Genomic DNA, 20,970 nt, shown 5'->3' with positions numbered 1-20,970 from the left:
TTAGGTTCTGAGGAAGGGTCACCGGACCCGAAACGTTAACTCTGTTTTTTCTTTCACAGATGCTGCCAGACCTGCTGAGCTTTTCCAGCAACTTCTGTTTTTGTTCCTGATTTACAGTATCCGTGGTTCTTTTGGTTTAGGTTACAGATTGTGCTGGAGTACAAATCTGCTGCTGTTGGTGGCCCACAGAGCCTCATGGATGCCCAGTTTTGAGCTGCTTGATTTGTTCGAAGTCTGTCCCATTTGGCACGGTGATAGTGCCACACAACACGATGGAGGTTGTTCTCAATGTGAAGGCGGGACTTCGTCTCCCTTCGTCACTCTTACCGATACTGTCATGGACAGGTGCATCTGCAGCTGGCAGATTGGTAAGGATGAGGTCAAGTATGTTTTTCCCTCTTGTTGGTTCCCTCACCACCTGGCACAGACCCAGTCTAGCAGCTATGTCCTTTAGGACCCGACCAGCTCGATCAGTATTACTGCTGCTGAGCCATTCTTGGTGGTGGACAGTCAAATCCCCCACCCAGAGTACATTTTGTACCCTTGCCAGCCTTAGTGCTTCCTCTAAGTGTTGTTCAACATGGAGGAGTACTGATTCATCAGTTGAGGGAGGACGGTATGTGGTAATCAGCAGGAGGTTTCCTTGCCCATGAAACCATGAGACTTCATGGGGTCCGGAGTCAATGTTGAGGACTCCCAGAATAACATCCTCCTGACTGTATGCCACTGTGCTGCCATCTCTGCTGGGTCTGCCCTGCCGGTGGGACAGGACATATCCAGGGATGGTGATGGTGGTGCCTGGGACAATGTCTGTAAGGTATGATTCTGTGAGTATGCCTGTGTCAGGCTGTTGCTTGTCTAGTCTGTGAGACAGCTCTCCCAATTTTGGCACTAACCCCCAGATGTTAGTGAGGAGCATTTTGCAGCGTTGACAGGGCTGTTTCTGCCATTATCTTTTCCAGTGCCTAGGTCGATGCCAGGTGATCTGTCCTGTTTCGTTTCTTTGAGACTTCTGAGCGATTGATATAATTGATTATCTCTCAAGTCCAATTCAGAGGACAGTTAAGAGTCAACCACACAGCTGTGGGTCTGGAGTCACATGGAGGCCAGACCAGGTTAGGATGGCAGTTTCCCTCCCATTGCAAGGTGGAAGGAACTTTCCTGCTTTTCTTTCCAATCATGACCCCAAGATCTGTCATAGCCACAGATTCTGTTTTTGTTTCCAATTAACCTTGTTGTGACCCCATGGGTGAATAAAAAGGACAACAGTTTAAACCTTCTCAGGCTGGAAATGAAGGAGTTGGGGTTTCCCTTGTGGAATTGTGAAAAAGTGGGGAATTTCCCCGTGGCCCGATTAGCCTGCAATCATTTTACAGTCTTCGAATCTTTGAGCCTCTATTATGCCCAAGGCCTCATCTGGGACATATTCCCACTTTCTAGACTGGGCGGTTAATTGAATTGTTGGCAGCTTTTGTAGAGTAGAGGGTTAACTGTGCCTTTACTCTGATATTACCTCCTAAGCATGTGCATAAGGAGCTACATCATGATGATATGGAACTGGAATTCCATTCTGTAGGGCTCTAGGGATGTCCTCTCTCACCATCCCCTGTACGGATATTTTTAAACATATGTCTGGCAATGTCAGTCATAACATGCCTCTGACACCCCTTACATTCCTGTGGGTTTAAATGCAGAAGTGATAAGACAGGGCACTGACTGCATGACTAAGCATGATCCCAGTTGATATTACAACTGGACAAGTGAACCTGCAGAGGGTGGTGTGTGTATGGAATGAGCTGCCAGAGGAATTGATGGAAGGTGGTATAATTACAATATTTAAAAGGCATCTGGATGGGTACATGAGTGGGAAGGGTTTAGAGGGATATAGGCCAAAAGCTGGCAAATGGGACCAGATTAATTTAGAATATCTGGTCGGCATGGGTGAGTTGTACTAAAGTGTCTGGTTCCATGCTGTACATCTCTATGACTCCAAGTCAGATCACAGAATGAAATCTGTCTTAATAGATCATGTTTTGTTTTTATTAATTTAATATGGGTGGCATTTGGAAATGAACCATAAATGCATAAGACTGCAGATTTGGTTTCAGCAATAAAACAGAAGCTTATTGTGTAAGGGAAATGAAAACAATAAAATAAAAACAATGCAATCTACCTAAATATGACACTGTTTGAAACACTACAAAACAAAATCCATTCTACTCCCCAGCACCATCACTTTACAGTTACTCAAAACCCAGAGAAATTCCTTCCATGTTAAATGTGTGGCTTCATTTAACTGCCTCTTTTCAGTTCTGGTCCCATGAGCTGTGAGGCCTTTTCCTTTGACCACTCACACAACTAAGTTTAAACTTCCTCAGTCTTTGATAACCTATAGGGTTCAAAACAAGTACCTCATTGTAAGCTTTCATAAACCACAACCCTTACTTCGATGTAGCACATTCCCACAAATAATCTGAATAAGCTCTTTTATCTCCATGAAACATCTGACTCCAGTTAGGTCTCCTTCGAGCTGAATTCTAAAAGCTTTTAAATTTTTTTTTAGAAACTTATTCACCCTTGCTTCTGCTAATCTAATGGTTAATATTGTTTCATCTCAACTCATAAACCCTCGCAATATAAACAAATATCAATTACCACTGCAGGAGGCCTCCAGTTATCTTCTCTCTGATAAATACCAGCTTAAAATCTGAAAAAAAACTGCCTTGGTTCATTACTAAATCCCTTAAATTTAGCTGTGTGAGTTGTCAAAGGAAAAGGCCGCACAGCTCAGAACTGAAACTAACATCCATATGCGACTAATTTGAAATCCAAACTCAAACATAAAGATATTAATATATACAAATTATACACCTTTCATCGAGTAGATGATTGATATTGGCCTGCAGTTTCCAGTCTACTGAGCTGGGGCTTTCTTTGCTGCCATTCATCCAAAATCAGCAATACTACCAGGATTTTTAAAAAGTTTATGTTTAGCACAACTCCGGTTTCTCTGATCCGGTTGAACTGACTTAAGTCAACCCCAACCTAAAACCAGCCAGCCCTCCCCTCCCACACTGAATCAATGCAATGGTAAATGGCTGCACTTTGTGCCCATTAATGGCTCTTCAAGAATGATTCAAAGGTTAAGCTAATTCCTTTGGGTACTAAAGAACACTAAAGGGAACATTTGAAAAGATTCTAAACTTAAGTTTTTTAAAAAAGTTTAGTGTGAAATTGAACACTATACTGAATGCAATATAACCTGCAAATGTTTCTGTACAAAACTCATTTTCAAACATTTAAATCTGGATTATACAGAAATAAGCACCAATTTAAAAAGCCTGTTTCTGTGACAAGCCCATTTTCAGTTCTGATGACTTTAGCACTTCAAGAAATATTTTAAACGTAGAAAAATAATTTGCTCTAAATTGCTGCTCAATTGTCCCTGGTGGATCTAGTGGTCAGCAATATGTAAACCAATGTTAGCAGAAGCTCTGGGTTAAAACACACTTTTGAAAAGTGGAACCATTAGGACAATTTATGCTCAAACTGCATCCAAAACATAAAAGTCTGCCTTGTTAATTTTACTAAATTTAAATTAATGTTACTCCAACTTTAAGAGAGTTGCAGAGTTCAATCATTAGGACAAGGTAGTATGACAAGGATTCGTTAACTGAAAGCTAAATGACTGATATCAGGAAGCTGTCAGTGCAATGAACTGTCATCACTTGGAATGGGTTTAAGGGGAAGGGCAAAGTGAAAGCCAACAAAAAGCAACAGTTGCATCTGGTGTTTTTGGGATGTAGCCTGTTGCTGGATGAATAAACTGGAGTGGGCATGTTGTTTTTCTCAATTGCATCCGTTGTGTTTTTCTGAGGGGTGGGAAGTGGCATTGGTTTTGAATGTGGTCTTCAAGATATTGATTTTGTTGCTTACAAATGTTAAATGTTAAAATCAGCAAGTACATTGTCCATCTGCTTATTTCATTATCACTGGTGACCATCACAAAAAACATTGCTAAAGAAGTGATCCTGCTCATTCCAGATCAGAGCATTTAAATTGCGGCTCTTTCCCCTTTAACTTACCTAAGACAGTGGTAAGACAGTGCTAAGTTGCAATTAACAGTTAAGGCAATAACTATCTCCGACAAGAGAGAATCTAACCATCACCTCTTGAAATTCAATGGTGTTACCATCATTGTGGACCTCAATATGAATCCTGGAAGTTACCATTGACCAGACTCTGAACTGGCCCAGCCATATAAATACTGAACTACAAAGGCTAGCCAAAGGCTGGGAATTCTGTGACAAATAACACACCTCCTGACTCCCCAAAGCCGCTCCAGCATTTACAAGGCACAAATCAAGAGTGCCATGGAATATTACTCAGTTGCCTGGATGGGTGCAGCTCCAACAACACTCAAGGAGCTAGGCACCATCCAGGACAAGACAATTCACTTTATTCAGTCTCTTCACCACCGACGCTCGGGAGCAGCAGTGTGTACCATCTACAAGATGCACTGCAGATATTCACCAAAGCTCCTTAGATAGCACCTTCCAAATCCTTGACCACTTCTATGTAGAAGGACAAAGGCAGCAAATACATGGGAATACCACTCACTGCAAGTTCCACTCCAAATCGCTCACCCACCCTGACTTGGAAAGTTCTTCACAGTAACACCAAATCCTGGATCTGCCTCCCTAACAGCTTTGGGGGTAGCCCTACGCTTCAAGAACTGAAGCATTTCAAGCAGGCACCTTACTGCCCCTTTCTCCAGGGCAATCAGGAATAGGCAAGAAACGTTAAACCAGCCAGCAATGCCCACATCCCATGAGTAATCAATGGCCAGAAGTGGGCTTGGTGCAAGGTGGGAACAAAGAGCAATACCATTGGACAGAGTGAGCTGTCACTCTTTTTAGAAGCAGTACACGGGCAGATAGAAAAACTCTGCAGTAAGAAGCATCTCCGTGAGACCTGTAAGTAAATGTGGCTTTTTTTAAAAAGCATTATTAAAACACTGCCATGCCACCCTTTTATATTATGAGCATTGTACAATATTACAATCCAGGTGATGAGTGGGATGGGGTCCATGATCAGTCTTCCTTTGAAAAAAGGATTCATTAAATAAGATTTGAATTTGAACTCATTGCCACAGAAGGCTGTGGAGGCCAGGTAACTGAGTATATTTAAGACACAGATAGACACTTTGTTGATTGTTAAGGGGATCAAAGGTTACAGGGAGAAAGCGGGAGAATGGGGTTGAGAAACTGATCAGCCATGATTGAATGGCGAAGCAGACTCGATGAGCTGTATAGCCTAATTTCTGCTGCTACGTTTTATGGTCTTATGATCTAAGATTGAGAATGGCTGATTCAAGACCTTGAACTTCAACACTGCAGATTGGGTGAGTGTTGTTGCAAACAACCATCACAATACAAATAGATATATTATTTTTTTTTCATAGAATGTATCACTGTAAGAGCATGGAATAGCTTAAATAACACTGAATGCACCAAGAGAACTATCGTTACATTGCTCCGAGCCTGACAGACAGAAAGCCCCACGGGGAATGTGCTGCTCTAATCTCCCTCCCAGGGATTTTGGGACTACTGAACAAAGTTCTCCCAATTCTTGCCCCTCCTCCCTCCTCAGTCTCTATCTTCTCCATTCCACTTCTCAACTCTCACAATTCCCTGGCTCACTCACCAACTTGCATTTATGTAGCACCGCAGAAGGGAAAACCAGAGAAACTTGTGAATGGCACATCCTGATCCAACTCATTTTGTGTGTTTCAAAGTGGAGCTCCAATGCAATAAGTATGTTTGTCTCCAAGTGTTACTGTTTGTTTTTAATGTTTACATTTCCCACCTGGGGCATTTAAAATAGTTAAACATCCCAAGGCATATTGAAAGAAAAAAATTCTCTTCAGGAGACAATAGGGAGAGGTGATTGAAAGCACTGTCAAAGAGGACAGTTAGGTTTTAAGGGATATATTTAACAAGGGAGCAAGGTGGGAAAGTTGATCAATTCGGGGAAGGGAAACTGAAAGCATGACACTGGCTGAGTGAGGGTGTGAGATTGGGGGATGCGCGAGGTACCAGAATTGGAGGAATGTGCAGATCTCAGAGGATTAGAGGAAGTTGCAGAATGAGGGAGGAGTGAGGCCATGGAGAGATTTGAATAGGAGGGCAGCCTCATTCACATCTTAACTGTTCGCCAGACAATCTGATTGAAGCCAGCAGAGAATTTCTACTTTCTTTACAAAATGTTGTTGGAGTTCCTATCTCCAGGGGCTTGAGCGAGATGGATGTGAATGATTGAAGTGGAATTGCACAGTTGTTGCTCGAGGCTGAAAATCGCCCGAGAACACATGCTTCAAAAACAAAAAGCCACATGAACCAAACCACACCACTGAATGCAAACTCCCGATGGCCCAACTTCTGCAAATCCTTCCTTCTTAATTTTGAGCAAGAAGAAAATACACATTATTTATGTCATGGCTCTTTTCACCCTTTGTATGTTCCAGTTAAAGTGGAATATGAAGGTTTCAGAAATCCAACATGACAACAGAATGTGAGTGAGCCACTATGGAAACAGTGTGGTAACACTGCCTACCTTGTGGTTTTGATAGGGCTTTTGACTAGAATAGATTACGGAGTTATTTTTAATCGCTGTGCTTTGGCTGACAATGTAAGTCTGAAGTCAGCTGATTTTCCGGAAATTCAAAAAAAAACCCTTCCAACTGTGTGTTCTGCTTACAACTCTCACTTCAGCAAATAGATTTCAAAGCCTTGCCTATCCTGAGTAGGTGTGGATGAAGGAAACGTGGTTGTAATTTCCCAGTATTCCACACTTTTCTCTCTGAACAGAGGCTAGCTCTTTCTTCAGAAGTCTGACAGGCTGCTCCTTGATAGGTCAGCCTCTCTGTGAAGTGAAGTCCCTCGAAGTGTCTGCCCTATTCATAGCCCTTGCTTCTCCTGGTCTGACAACTCACTGTATGTGAGTTCAGTTTTCTACGTGCTGTTAAACTACTGTGGTTCACTTGATAATAATACTCTCGCCCTCCATCAAATGTTTGTGGGTTTAAGTCCCTCCTGCTAATTTTAAACACAGTCTGATACAGCAGGATTGAGGGTGTGCTGTCTTTGGAGTGAGACTTTAACCTGAGGCATTGTCTATTCTGTCAGAGATACTGTGGCACAGCTTTAAGGAAGAGCAGGGCTATCACTCCTGGTGTCCGGGTCAAATAGTAATCCCTCAGTCAATATCTGGTCGATGTCACGGTGGTGTTTGAGGGACCTTGCTGTGCACAAATTGGCTGATGGATTTCTCAAATTACAGCAGCATTCCCATAAGATCATAAGGAGCAGAAGTAGGCCATTCAGCCCATCGAGCCTGCTTTGCCATTCAATGAGATCATGGCTGGTCTGATAGTCCTCAACACAACTTTTCTGCCTTTTCCCTTCGATTGCCTTCCTGATTAAAAATCTGTCTACCTTAGCCTTGAATGTACTTAATGATCTAGTCTTGCCAACCCTCTTTGGTAAAGAATTCCACAGATTCAGTGGCCTCTGAGAGAAGAAATACTTCCTCATTTCAGTCTTAAATGTGTGAGCCCTTACTGAGATGATGGTTTCTGGTCCTAGACTCTCCCAAAAGGGAACAGGGCCTGTGAGCATCTACCCTGTCAAGTCCCTAAAAATCTTATATGCTTCAGTAAGGTCGCCTCTCATTCTTCTAAACTCCAATGAGTATAGGCCTGACCTACTCAACCTCTCCTCATAAGACAGTCCCTCAATACCTGGGATCAGCCTAGTGAACCTTCTCTGGACTGTCTCCAATGCCGGTATATCTTTCCCTTGATATTGGACACAAAACTAGTCACAGTATTCGAGCTGTGGTCTGTCTTATGTTTGGTATAGATTCAGCAAGCCTTCCTATTTTTATACCCCATTTCCTTAGAAATAAAAGACAAAATTTGATTTGCCTCCATATCACCTGCTGAATTTGGATGCTAACTTTTAGTAATTTAAGCACGAGCACTCACAATACCTCTGTTCTGTAGCTTTCTGCAGTCTTTCTCCATTTAAGTAATCTGTTTTCATTCATTCACAGGATGAGGGTACTGCCAGTGAGACCAGTGTTTATTACCCAGAGGGCAGTTCAGAGTCAACCACATTGCTGTGGGTCTGGAGTCACAGGTAGGCCATACTAGTTAAGGATGGCAGTTTCCTTCCCTAAAGAATATTAGTGAATCAGTTGGGTTTTCCTGACAATTGACAATGGATTCATGGTCATCATTAGATTCTTTATGCCAGATTTTGATTGAATTTAAATTCCATCATCTGCCATGGCAGGATTTGAACCCAGGCTCCAGGAACATTAACTGGGTCTCCAGATTAACAGTCCAGTGAAAGTACCACTAAGCCATCACACTTCCCCCTCATTCAGGTCCTCTATTCCTGACAAAGTGCATAACCTCAAAATTTCCCACAAATATATTCCACATGTCAAGATTTCAAAAAGTATTTCATTGCCTCCAAGACCCTTGGTTGTGAAAGATATGAAACAAAGAATCTTTTTCTCTATGTTTTTACTTTTTGTATGAAGAAAGATGAAAACTAGGGTCATCATTGGATGATTGTCAATAAGAAATCAATAAAGAACTCAAGAGAAATCTCTTTCCCTGGAAAGTGGTGGAGGAGAGTAATTTAGAGGCAGTGAAGGGGAAACTTATGAAGCCCTTGAGGGTGAAATGAATGGAAAGATATGATGGGACACTTGTGATGTAGTGGTAATGTTCCTACTTTTGAGCCAGGAGGCCTGGGTTCAAGTCTCACTGGTACCAGAGGGAGTGTGATAATGTCTCTGCACAGGTTGATTAGGAAAATAGGTTAAATGAGAAAAAAGACATTTAGAAGGATATGCTGGGGCTCTTATGATACAGTGGTAGTGTTCCTACCTCTGAGCCAGGAGGCAAGGGTTCAGGTTTCACCTGCTCTAGAGGCTGTGTAATGAACTGGCTGATTAGAAAATATCTAGTGAGATATACTGATGGGATTAGATGAATCAGGACAGACTGATAAACACCAGCATGGGATAGTTGGGCTGAATGGCCTGTTTCTGAGAGATGGCTTCTTTGGCAATATCTTCTACATCAAAATGAAGTTCTATTTTGGATTATCTCTTTATTGACCTTCAAAAACTTTAAAGTGACTAATCTTGCCTCACAGTTTAGCTTTGTAACATTGGGAATCATTGACGCTGTGCACCTCCTCAATAGCTCCCATGTCATGCCGTGAAGCACCTTATGCCTGACATCAGATGCATTTGAAGAGGCAAGAAATGATTAGGGATAGTCAGCATGGATTTTTTATGAGGTAAATCATATCTCACAATCTTGATTGACTTTTTTGAGGAAGTAATCAGAAAGATTGATGAAGGCAGAGCAGGAGACGTTGTTTACTTGGACTTTTAGCCTTTGACAAGGTTCTGCATGGTAGACTAATTAGTAAAGTTAAGTCACATGGGATTCAGGATGAGCTTGCTAATTGGATACAAAATTGGCTTGACAGTAGGAGAAAGATGGTGGTGGTGGAGGGTTGCTTTTAGGACTGGAGGCTTGTGACTAGTGGTGTTCCACTGAGATCGGTATTGGGTCCACTTTTGTTTGACATTTATGGAAATGATTTGGGTGAGAATATAGGAGGCGAGGATAGTAAGTTTACAGATGACACCAAAATAGGTGACATTGTTAACAATGAGGAAGGTTTTCTAAGATTCCAAAGGGATCTTGATCAAATGGGTCAATGGGCTGAAAAATGGCAGATGAAGATTAATTAGGACAAATATGAAGTATTGCATTTTGGTACAACAAACAAGGGTAGGGATTATACAATAAATGTTAGGGCCCTGGGTTAGTGTTGTGGAACAGAGAGACCTAGGGGTTTAGGTACATAATTCTTTGAAATTTGTGTCACAGGTAGACAGGGTTAAAAAAGCATTTAGCACGCTTGCCTTTACTGCTCAGACATTTGAGTGTAGAAGTTGAGACTCATGTTGGAATTGTACAGGACGTTTGTGAAGGCTGTTCTGGAGTACTGGTTGCCCTGTTATAGGAAGGATACTATTAAGCTGGAAGGGTTTCAGAAAAGATTTACCAGGATGTTGCAGGAGATGGAGGGTTTGAGTTATAAAAATAGGTTGGATAGGCTGGGACTTTTTTCACTGAAGCGTAGGAGGTTGAGAGGTGACCTTATAGAGGTTTATAAAATCATGAGGGGCATAGATAAGGTGAATAGAAAAGATTTTTTCCGTTTGGTGGGGGAGTTCAAAACTAGCAGGAATAGTTTTAAGGTGAGAGGAGAAAGATTTAAAAAGGACATGAGAGGCATCTTTTTTACACAGAGAGTGGTTCAAGTGGGGAATGAACCACCAGAGGAAGTGGTGAATGCAGGTACAGTTACAACGTTTAAAAGACATTTGGATAAGTACACGAATAGGAAAGGTTTGGAGCATATGGGCCAAACAAAGGCAGGTGGGACTAGTTTAGTTTGGGAACATGGTCAGTGTGAACTGGTTGGAGCAAAGGGTCTGTTTCCATACACTATGACTATTACCTAGAGAACAGCTCACTCATCTGTGATGCCTCCACAATTGAATAACCCTTTAGTGCTTGGGTACAAAGCTTACACTTACACAAATACACCAATTGAGGAAGGAAGAGGAGGGTCATGGGATCACATCTCAGCATGCCTTGAGAGGAGAGAAAGAAATATTGTTCCTCAGTGTGCCATCTCTAGACAAACGCAGCTGCCACTTCCCAGCAGCAATAACACGAGTGACCAGTTTGTCATATTGACTGTTCCTCTTTGAACAGTGGCCTGGGCTCCTTTAATGGCCATCTCAACAAGACCTCCTCTTATTGTCTCATCTAAGGGAATGCAGTGTTCAACAAGGGTCAGGACCTCCTCAGGACTTCAGAAGGAACACTGTTCTAAATCAGGTCCCAGTGTGGGGTTCAGTTTCAGAATCCTCTCATTGACCGAGCAAAGCTGGCACTGAACTGTCGTGTAAATTTGAATGGGATTTTCTTGTGCTGTCCATCAACAGCGAAGGGATTGAGACTTTGGGAGTCGGGAAGGGGGCTGAGAGGCTATCCCAATGACAGGGGCTGCTGTAGCACTTGGAGCAGAGTGAGATGTGATGGGTTTCCATCCCAGCTTAAGAGAGCAATACATTGTCTTTGATGAGTCAGTCGGAATACTAGACTGACGCTGAGAATTTAGTCCATTAGATCCTCATTGGGTCCAAAAATCCATTAAAAGTGCAGGAGGAGCAGCAAGATGGGCCAAAGCACCAATAATGCACACCAGATTAGTGTGACTCCATAGGAGCTGAGGAAGGTCATAATTGGGTTTGGCCATAAGATCACAGGCTCCCCCTAGTGGGTCAGGCGTGGACTGCTTTGAATCCCACTGGAATTCTCAATGGCTGCACTACACCCTATCCATCTCCAATGAACACTCGTGTCCTTTGTCCCATGAGAAACACAATGGGAACCCTGTTGGTATAATCCAATAATCTGGATGGTTTTGATGAAAAATTGACCTGAGAGGATTTTGAACGTTATCTGCATTGTCAAATTCATTAATATCAGGTGTAAAGCCCAGGGTTTGAGTATAGAAATTATAGGCTGGTTAGACTGACTGCACTTTAGGATCAACACTCAAATCCCAAGTACTTGCTTTGTTAAAACATCCCTAAACGTTTCTTCTTGTTGGGGGAGGGAGATCAAAATTAGGGCCTATCAATATAAGACAGCTACTCCTAAGTCAAAATCAGGAAATTCAAGACAAAGTTCCTCACCCAGAGAGGCATGGTGACCTAACTTGAGGAAAGCTAGGAGGAGGGGAGGTGCTGGCCGAGTGGTTTTATCACTAGACTGTCAATGCAGAGACCTAGGTAATATTCTGGGGACCCAGGTTTGAATCCTGCCATGGCAGATGGTGGAATTTGAATTCAATAAGAAAACAATCTGGAATTAAGAGTCTAACAATGACCATGAATCCATTGCCGATTGTTGGAAAAAACCTCTCTGGTTCACTAATGTCCTTTAGGGAAGGAAACTACCATCCTTACCTGGTCTAGCCTACATGTGACTCCAGAGCCACAGCAATGTGGTTGACTCTTAACTGCCCTCTGAGCAATTAAGGATGGGCAATAAATTCTGGTCTAGCCAGCAATGCCCTCATCCCATGAATGAATAAAAAAATGCACATAATAAGTTAGCTAGATTAAAAACTGGAGGGAGAAAAGAATAAAAGGATAGGTCAAAAGGGATGGATGAAAGGGGGTGAGGGGAGCATAGACAGTGGCACAGACTAGTTGTGGCTGACTTGTCTTTATCTGCGCTGTACATTCTATTTAATTCTATCTATCTCTGAACTCCCACCTCCCACCTCCTCTTCACCTCCCCTGTTTTCAATCTCTATCAACACTAGTGAGCCCATTGTCTGTCTGCAATTGATGCCCACACATGTCCCTTCCTGCAAAGTAACAATAGCAGGAGCAGTGAAAAATTCTACTCTCTCATCTGCCAGGCGGCATTGGGTCCAATTCCCACGGCCACTAAGGACAAATGAACAAGGAACAGGAGTAGACTGTTTGGCCCCTCGATCCTATCCTGCCATTCAATGAGATCATGGCTAATCAGATCTTAGCCTCAACTGCACTCTCCTGCCTTTTCCATATTCCTTGATTCCCATCCTGATCAAAAAGGAGTCGATCTCAGTTTTGAGTACATTCCAACCACTGCTCATCCATTGATTTCTGAGATATAGAATTCCAAAGATTCCAAACTACTGGGTGAAGAAGTCCTCCTGTTCTCAGTCCTAAACTGTCAAACACTTATCCTGAGACTGTGACCCCATGTTTCAGACTCTAGGGTGTGGGGAGAAGCAGGCTCTCAACAATGACACCCCCTCTTTGCCAATCTCATAAAGTAGACCCTAGCTGATTAAGCCCGGTCCTGAATGCCACAGGTCACGCACAAGGGACTCAGTAATCAATTCTATTAGCGTTTCAAGACCAGTTGACAGGCATTAAGATGCGAAACAGGGTTTTGGATGAAGAAGTGTGATAAATTATGATTAACAATTAAAATTACTGCAGGCTACTAAAACCAATAAGAGAGACAGCCTGTAATAAAGTCACAGCTTACATTAAATAATATGTCAGTTAGTGACTTTATTTAGCATCTTAAAACAAGAAACTGTCAGCCTAAATTAAAACTGTGTTGCATGCATTGAACTTATATGAAGAAAGCTGGTGAGAAGATTTAATCCAAAGAGACAAATCACGCATGCAGATGTGAGATAGAAGGTCCCCACTTGTCAGGATGTTCGAGTCTATCTATTTATGTACAACATTATTTCATGTGGCTTAAACAAAGGACACTGCAACCTCAGCTAATTTGCAGCAACAACATTTAATGTCAGAAAACATCCCCAAGACACCTCGCAGGAGCGTTAATGAACAAAATCCTTCAGTGAACTATGTAGGCAGATGTTAGGACAGGGAATCCACCAACTTGTTCAAAGACACAAATTTTATGGAGTTTGTTAAAACGCGAGACAGAGGTAGAGAGGCTGAGACAGTAAATGAGGAAATTCCACAGATTGTGCTCTTGGCAGCTGAAAACAAACTGGCTGATGGTGGAATGATGAAAATGAGGGATGTGTAAGAGGTCAGAATCAGAGGAGCGGAGTTCTTAGACAGTTTGTGAAGGTTATGGAGAAGGGGAAGGACAAACTATGAAGACCTCACCCAGTCATTCCAATATTAGTTTCCAAAGTACAGCCCCCACTGAGATCACTAGATCTGAGTCAGTGGGGATTGGAATGTGGAATGCTCAGCCTATAGTGTGTCCAGACGGGGGAAGCCCAGAGTTTTCATCACAAACTGGGGAGAGTTGACTCAATAGAGTTTCTGAATGTTTCTGTATTTTCCTATTCAAAAGAATCTGTCACTCAGTTTCAAAATCATAGAACCTTGTCACAGAATGTGCCACACAAAAACAGGCCATTCAGCCCAACAAGTATGTTGTGGTATTTATACTAGACACTGACCTCTCCAAACCATCCCTCTTCTCCTCCCAATCAACATAACCATCTATTTGTCTCACCTACTAGATTTGCCCTTCATACAAATGGAAATATCTTCTCTGTACTAACCTTTTGAAATCCATCTGAAATTTAAAGACCTTCATCAGGTTACACCTCTGTCTTCTTCTTACTATGAGAAAAGAATTCCAGACTATTCAAGCTTTTCTGATCAACATTAAATCCCAGTCCTGATATCATTCGAAAATTCTCCAGTCCTTCTATAATATTCTTTTTGCATGCAGACCAGAACTGGGTCCATTGAAGGAATGGCAATGTATTCTCAAGTTAGGATGGTGAGTGGCTTAGAGGGGAACTTGCAGGGGGTGGTGTTCCCATATATGTGCTGCCCTTGTCCTTCTAGATGGAAGAGTTTGTGGGTTTGGAAGGTGCTGTCTTAGGATCTTTGGTGAATTTCTACAGTGCATCTTGTAGATGGTACACACTGCTGCGACTGAGCATCGGTGGTGGAGGGAGTGGATGCTTGTGGATGTGGTGTCAATCAAGCAGGCTGCTTTGTCCTGGATGGTGTCAAGCTTCTTGAGTGTTGCTGGAGCTGCACCCATTCAGGCAAGTGGGGAGTATTCCCTCACACTCCTGACTTGTGCCTTGTAGATAGAGGACAGGCTTTGGGGACTGAGGAAGTGAGTTAGTCACTGCAGAATTGCTAGTCTCTAACCTGCTCTTGTAGCCACTTTTTTATATATGCTAATCCAGTTGAGTATCTGGTCAATGGTAACTCTCAGGGTGTTGAAAGTGGGGGACTCAGTGATGGTAACATCATTGAATAGCAAAGGGTGATGGTTATATTCTCTTTTGTTGGAGATGGACCATTGTGTGCCACTTGTCAGCCCAAGCCTGGATATTGTTCAGATCTTGTTGCATTTGAACATGGACTGCTTCAGTATCTGAGGAGTCGCGAATGGTGCTGAACATTGTGCAATCATCAGCGAATATCCCTCACTTCAGACCTTATGATGGAGGGAAGGTCATTGATGAAGCAGCTGAAGATGGTTGGGCCTAGGACACTACCCTGAAGAACTCCTGCAGAGATGTCCTGGAGCTGAGATGACCAACCTCCAACAACCACAACCATCTTCCTATTTGCCAGGAATGACTCCAACCAATGGAGAACTATCCTCCTTATTCCTATCGATTCCAGTTTTGCCAGGGCTCTTTGATGCCATACTCAGTCAAATGCAGCCTTGATATCAAGGGCTTTTACTCTCACCACACCTCTGGAATTTAGATCTTTTGTCCATTTTCGATCCAAGGCTATAATGAAGTTTGGAACTGAGTGGCCCTTGACAAATGAAACCCAGAAACACTGAAATCAAATTGCCAGTTTATGAAACTATACAAGACAACAATGATAACTGTTAACACACTGACCTGTCACTGCGTTTACACACAAACCTCACACTGTATTATTCAAATTCACACTAACATTCTACAAAATGTTACTGAAGTGCATTGTAATTCTGATTTTGTTATTCAGGATGCGCTGTTGAATTAACTGGATAATTGCTGTTTAACAGTCTGTTTAATGTTTTATTTAAAGTTTTGCTTACTAAATTAAGCATGCAAAAAGTGCTACATTATTGCAAAGCGATTAATAATGCATCTCAATTTTTCTTGACAATGCAAAGTGTAACAATGTGAAAAAATGTAACAAATTTGTACATAATAAATATTTTATTCATTAAAACTACTTCTATATTTTTCTTTCCAAGTTTGCAATTTGTAAATTATCTAACAACCAAATTTTACAGCTGACAAATAATGGGGACAAGCCATGCATCAGGAATTAAAGATTGCCAACCTGTAGTTTCAATGTGGCTATTTAAGTATTAATTGCACGTTGGTTCATCAGTTAGCAAATCCTGCCTCTGACTCGGAAGGTGGTGGGTGCAAGTTCGATTGTAGAGAATTGAGCCACTCCCTGTGCCGTGCTGAGAGGGTGCCGCCCTGTCAGAGGTGCTGCCTTCCTGGTGAGCTAAAGTTGAGAACCTGTCTGCCCATTTAAACAGTAGAGCTGGAGAGTTCTCACCAGTGTCCTAATAGTGATTCCGCAAACAACATTGTCAAAACTGGCCAATTATCACATTGCGTGTAAAACTAACAGTATCCTGAAATGATTGGTAAAAAAAAGTTATATAATGTATTTCCTTTCTTTACATTGGACTAATTTCTATATAAAACAATGATTGGAACATTTTGCTTTCATGGGCGGAATCTTGCATTTTTTTGGCTGGTGTCTGCACCTGCCTTCTAGCAGTGACACAGCACGGGGTCTATCTCACACACCATAACCCTGACCCTCTCTCTCTCACACTCTCACACATACACAACACACAATCCCACAAACATTCCCACACTTTCTCTCTCACACTCACACACACACACACACATTCCCACACTCTCTCTCTCACACTCCCACACACTCCCACACACACGCGCACACACACACACACTCACACACACATAAACACACACACACACACACACTTTCACATTCACTCACACACACACATACACACACTCACACACATTCACACTCACACACATACACACACACGCGTGCACACACACACTCACACACACACTCATACACACACACACACAAACACACTTACAAACACACACACATACACACACACTCACACACACACACACACTCACATACACACACACACAAACACTCACACACTCATTCACATACATGCTCACACACACGTACGCTCATACACTCTCTCACACTCACACACACACATACAACTCACACAGCTGCACAGATAGCTGAGGTAGAGATGACCAGGCCACTAGCACTTGAGAGGGTATGGGTGACCAGGCACCTGCTCAGACCCTGTAAGGACAGGTTACTGTAGTCCCAGTGATGGGGCATGTCACGGACACCCTCAGAGATGGGTGTGATCTGCAGGAAGGGTCAAGATGTGATAGCTCCCCTCCTGAGAAGGTGGAGCAAGGGTCAGTCCAGCCACCGTCTGTCTATCTCCATCGGATCAGAGAATCACACAATACACTAGAGGCCCTTCAGCCCATCGAGTCTGTACCTCCATGAACAGGTTGGCAGCTGTGATGGAGAAACAAGCTCTCCCTGCACCCTCAGGGAATGCTGGAGTGTCACACACACTTCATCCCATCACCAATGGCAGTGTGGCTCAGGATCAAAGCCAGCCTGGGCTGGGTGGGGAATGGGGAGCCTTGTCCACCATTCAGTTGTCCCAAGAGGAGCCTTGGCATGTCCAACCTGTCCAGACCACAAGCCCCTAGAATCACCTCACCAAATCTACAGGGCCAGTTGGCTCCATTACAAAGTAGGCGCCTTCCAGACAGTCTAAGGTACAATGGGAGGGAGAGGAGTAGACAGGGTTAGTGGGATCGATGGCTGATACTTCTGAACATAACTTGAGTTTGTGATAAAGGTTTGTTCTTCATATTCACATCCATGTCTCTGTATAGGCCTCGCTGTGATCTGTGTCCTAGGCCCTTGAAGGACAGACTGTGGTCGGGTTATACAGTGAGAGCTAAGGGGGGTGGGAAGGCCTCTCTGAGAGTCGGGAGCTGATGCTGTGGGGAAAGGGTGCGTGTCACTGGTGCTTGTTGATCATGACCTGCTCTGCAGTTTGACCCTGGACAGCACAAAGGTCGTTTGGAGAAGAAGATGAAATGAGGTCATCATCAGGTACCCAATGGTTTCCATGTCGGTGGCTGGTTTGGTAAGATCGCAATGTGGGACAAGGAGTCTAACAAACAATAAAGAATGTCAGCTGGGAACCACTGCTCCCGGTGAGAATTGAGTCACTTGAGGAAAGTGGGAAAGGTGTGGCGTTCAAGTTCAGACTCTGTTCCAAGTCACAGCGCTGAAAGGTTGAATTGGCTTTTCAAAAGACTGGGGCTTTGTGGATGTGAATTAAGAATTTTGGTCCCACTGAGTCTCTCGGAATCTAATGTTTCCGGAATCATTTTTGAATTTTCAAAGGCCTGGAGTGCTGAGGGAGGGGGAAGCTCAGTTTCTGTTAATGAACAGCTGTCTAAGCTCATTAAGGAGCTCAGTCATGGCGCAAGATTTAGAGTTTTTAAATGTTCTTCCAGAATGCCTGAACAGTCCCACTCATGGTTGTGATGGAGTGGAGCCTTCGAGAATCGTTTTGTATCAGTTTTGAAATGTACTCAGTGGGCCCTTGGTGCTGCTGCTATGGTCTGTCATCCATGGTCACGTTCCCGGGAGTTCCACCTCACAGAGCTGACTGCTCTGATCAGCAAACCAGCAGCAGACCACAACATGGCCGCTGCCTGCCTTTGTAGCTGGGTCCCCAACAGGAAACTCCCATCACCCCCTGCAGCTGCTCGAAATCTCTCACCTCGCTCAAATCCTGCTCAATTAGGCAACATACATTCAAAAATACCATCGCAAGATAAATATAGCCCGGGTGTGGGAAAGGAACTTGGATTTTACCTGGACGTTGGATTGCCCAATCTTATTAACTCAGTTCTGAGGAAGTGTCAGATCAAACTTGAAATGTTAACTTTGTTTTTCTCTCAGCAGATGCTGCCAGAGCTGATGGATTTTCCCAGTATTTTCTGTCTCTATTCTGAACTTTGTTTTATTAGTTGACCAGCCAGGGCTGTAGCTGTAGAATCCTTTATTCATTCACAGGCAGCATTTATTGTCCATCCCTAATTGCCCAGAGAGCAGTTAAGAGTCAACCACGCTGCTGTGGGTCTGGAGTCACATGTAGGCCAGACCAGGTAAGGATGGCAGTTCCTTCCCTAAAGGACGTTAATGAATCAGATGTTTTCTTTTCCTGACAATTGACAATGGATTCATGGTCATCAGTAGATTCTTAATTCCAGATATTTATGGAATTCAAATTCCACCATCTGCCGTGACAGGATTCAAATCCGGATCCCCAGAACATTATCTGGGTCTCTGGATTAATAGTCCAGCGATAAATAACACTAGGTCATCGCCTCCCCTCTAAATTATTCTCCTAAAGCCTAAAGGTAGATCAAAGACTTGAATCCCTGGATTTGATTGTCAATCCCTACCAGGAAGTGTGGAATTTGGATGAGAGCTGGATCATTTAAAACCCTGCTTCTGTCTAATAAGCCGTTAGCACCCTCTGGTACGGGGGGGTCCGATTTTAACTCTCCTCAGGTGACTGTTCAGGGTCAGGTACCTGTTTTATACACAACCAAATCCTATGGCCAGTGATACCATCACATAATAAAGTCAAAATAAAAACCGAAAGAACTGCAGATGCTGTAAATCAGGAACAAAAGTCAAAGTTGCTGGAAAAGCTCAGCAGGTCTGGCAGCATCTGTGAAGAAAAAAAATTAGAGTTAACGTTTTGGGCCCGGTGACCCTTCCTCAGAACCTGAGTGAGAGTGTGAGAGAGTGTGTGTGTGATTTTAATTTGAATTCAGTAAATAAAAGCTTGGAATTAAAGCTGGCTAGATGGTGAACAAACTTGCCAATTGTCAAAAAATCCACCTGGTTCATTAATGTCCACAAAGGAGCGAAATCTGCTATCTTTACCTGCTCTGGCTTACAAGTGGCTTCAGACCCTCAGCAATGTGGTTGGCCCTTAACGGCCCTCTGAATAGCCAAGCCAGCTACTCAGTTCAAGGGCAATTAGGGATGGGCAACAAATACTGACTTTGCCACTGATTCCCACATTCCACGCAAGAGTAAAAAGGAAAAGGTGCTGGACTTGTTCACAATATCCACACCTCATGCATAATTATGAACAAAGGACACACAAAGGCCAAGGTCATTGGTTTATGTCTCAACAGTATTGACCAGCCTGATTTTCTGCATTCATTAATAGCCTTGGTTACCAACAATCTATTGATAACAGTTTTAAAGTTTTCAATTTTCAGTTGACACTAACCTCAGCAGCATTTTGGAGTAATGTTTGAGAATTTCTGCCCCCCCGATATCACTCCTGGTTCAAATGTTCATATCCTGTCCCCTTATTCTAGACAGCAATTGCACAGGAAGTGATTTCTGTCTATCAACGTTATCAGTTCCTTTAACTGCCTCACACACCTCAGTTATTCCCACTAAATCATCTGCATACAAGGGAATATAAAACCTGGAATAATGAGTCCTGACTGTGATTGCTGTATCATGTTAAGTAAAGCTATGTCACAAAACCCATTACAGCAGGGTTCTGATGTAAGGTCATTAAACTGAAATGTTGACTTTATTTCTTTCTCTACAGATGCTGCCAGACCTGCTGAGTATTTTGTTGCATTTCCTGTTTCCACGCACATGAGGCCACAGCTTTGGATCTCTGCTCTCCTCTCTGTGTCATTCTCTGTCTCCCTTGCACACCGTCTCATCAATGCCGCAGTCAATGTCAGATTCTGCTGAATTGCAGATGCATCAAAGCTTCTGATAAACAGGAAGCAAGGTTTGCGCAGTGTGTCCTAGATCTTGTTGTCAAGGCCTAAACACTGGCATTATTTATAGAAGTGCTGTTTCTCTCAGGTGTCAGGACCCACAGTTACACTGAAACCTTACTGTGCAAAGAGAAAACTTTAAACATGCATGATTTCATAAGATAAATCTCCCAAGGCAAGTCAACAGTTTTGAAGATTTCCATTTTCTTATTTTATTCTCTCTATCTCTCCGTTTTGGTTAAGTGTACAAACCACGTATGTGTCACATGACCACAATCAATCAGAGATCTCTCAATAGTTCTCTGCTACAATGACTTGTCTCCCTCGCTCGAGGTGACCGCACTGGTGCACATGGGATACAGCGTGGAAACCACAT

This window comes from Rhincodon typus, chromosome 33, assembly GCF_021869965.1.
Source record: "Rhincodon typus isolate 14 chromosome 33, sRhiTyp1.1, whole genome shotgun sequence".
Lineage (NCBI taxonomy): Eukaryota > Metazoa > Chordata > Chondrichthyes > Orectolobiformes > Rhincodontidae > Rhincodon > Rhincodon typus.
The sequence above is the reverse complement of the archived record's forward strand: the minus strand, read 5'-3'. Positions refer to the sequence as shown.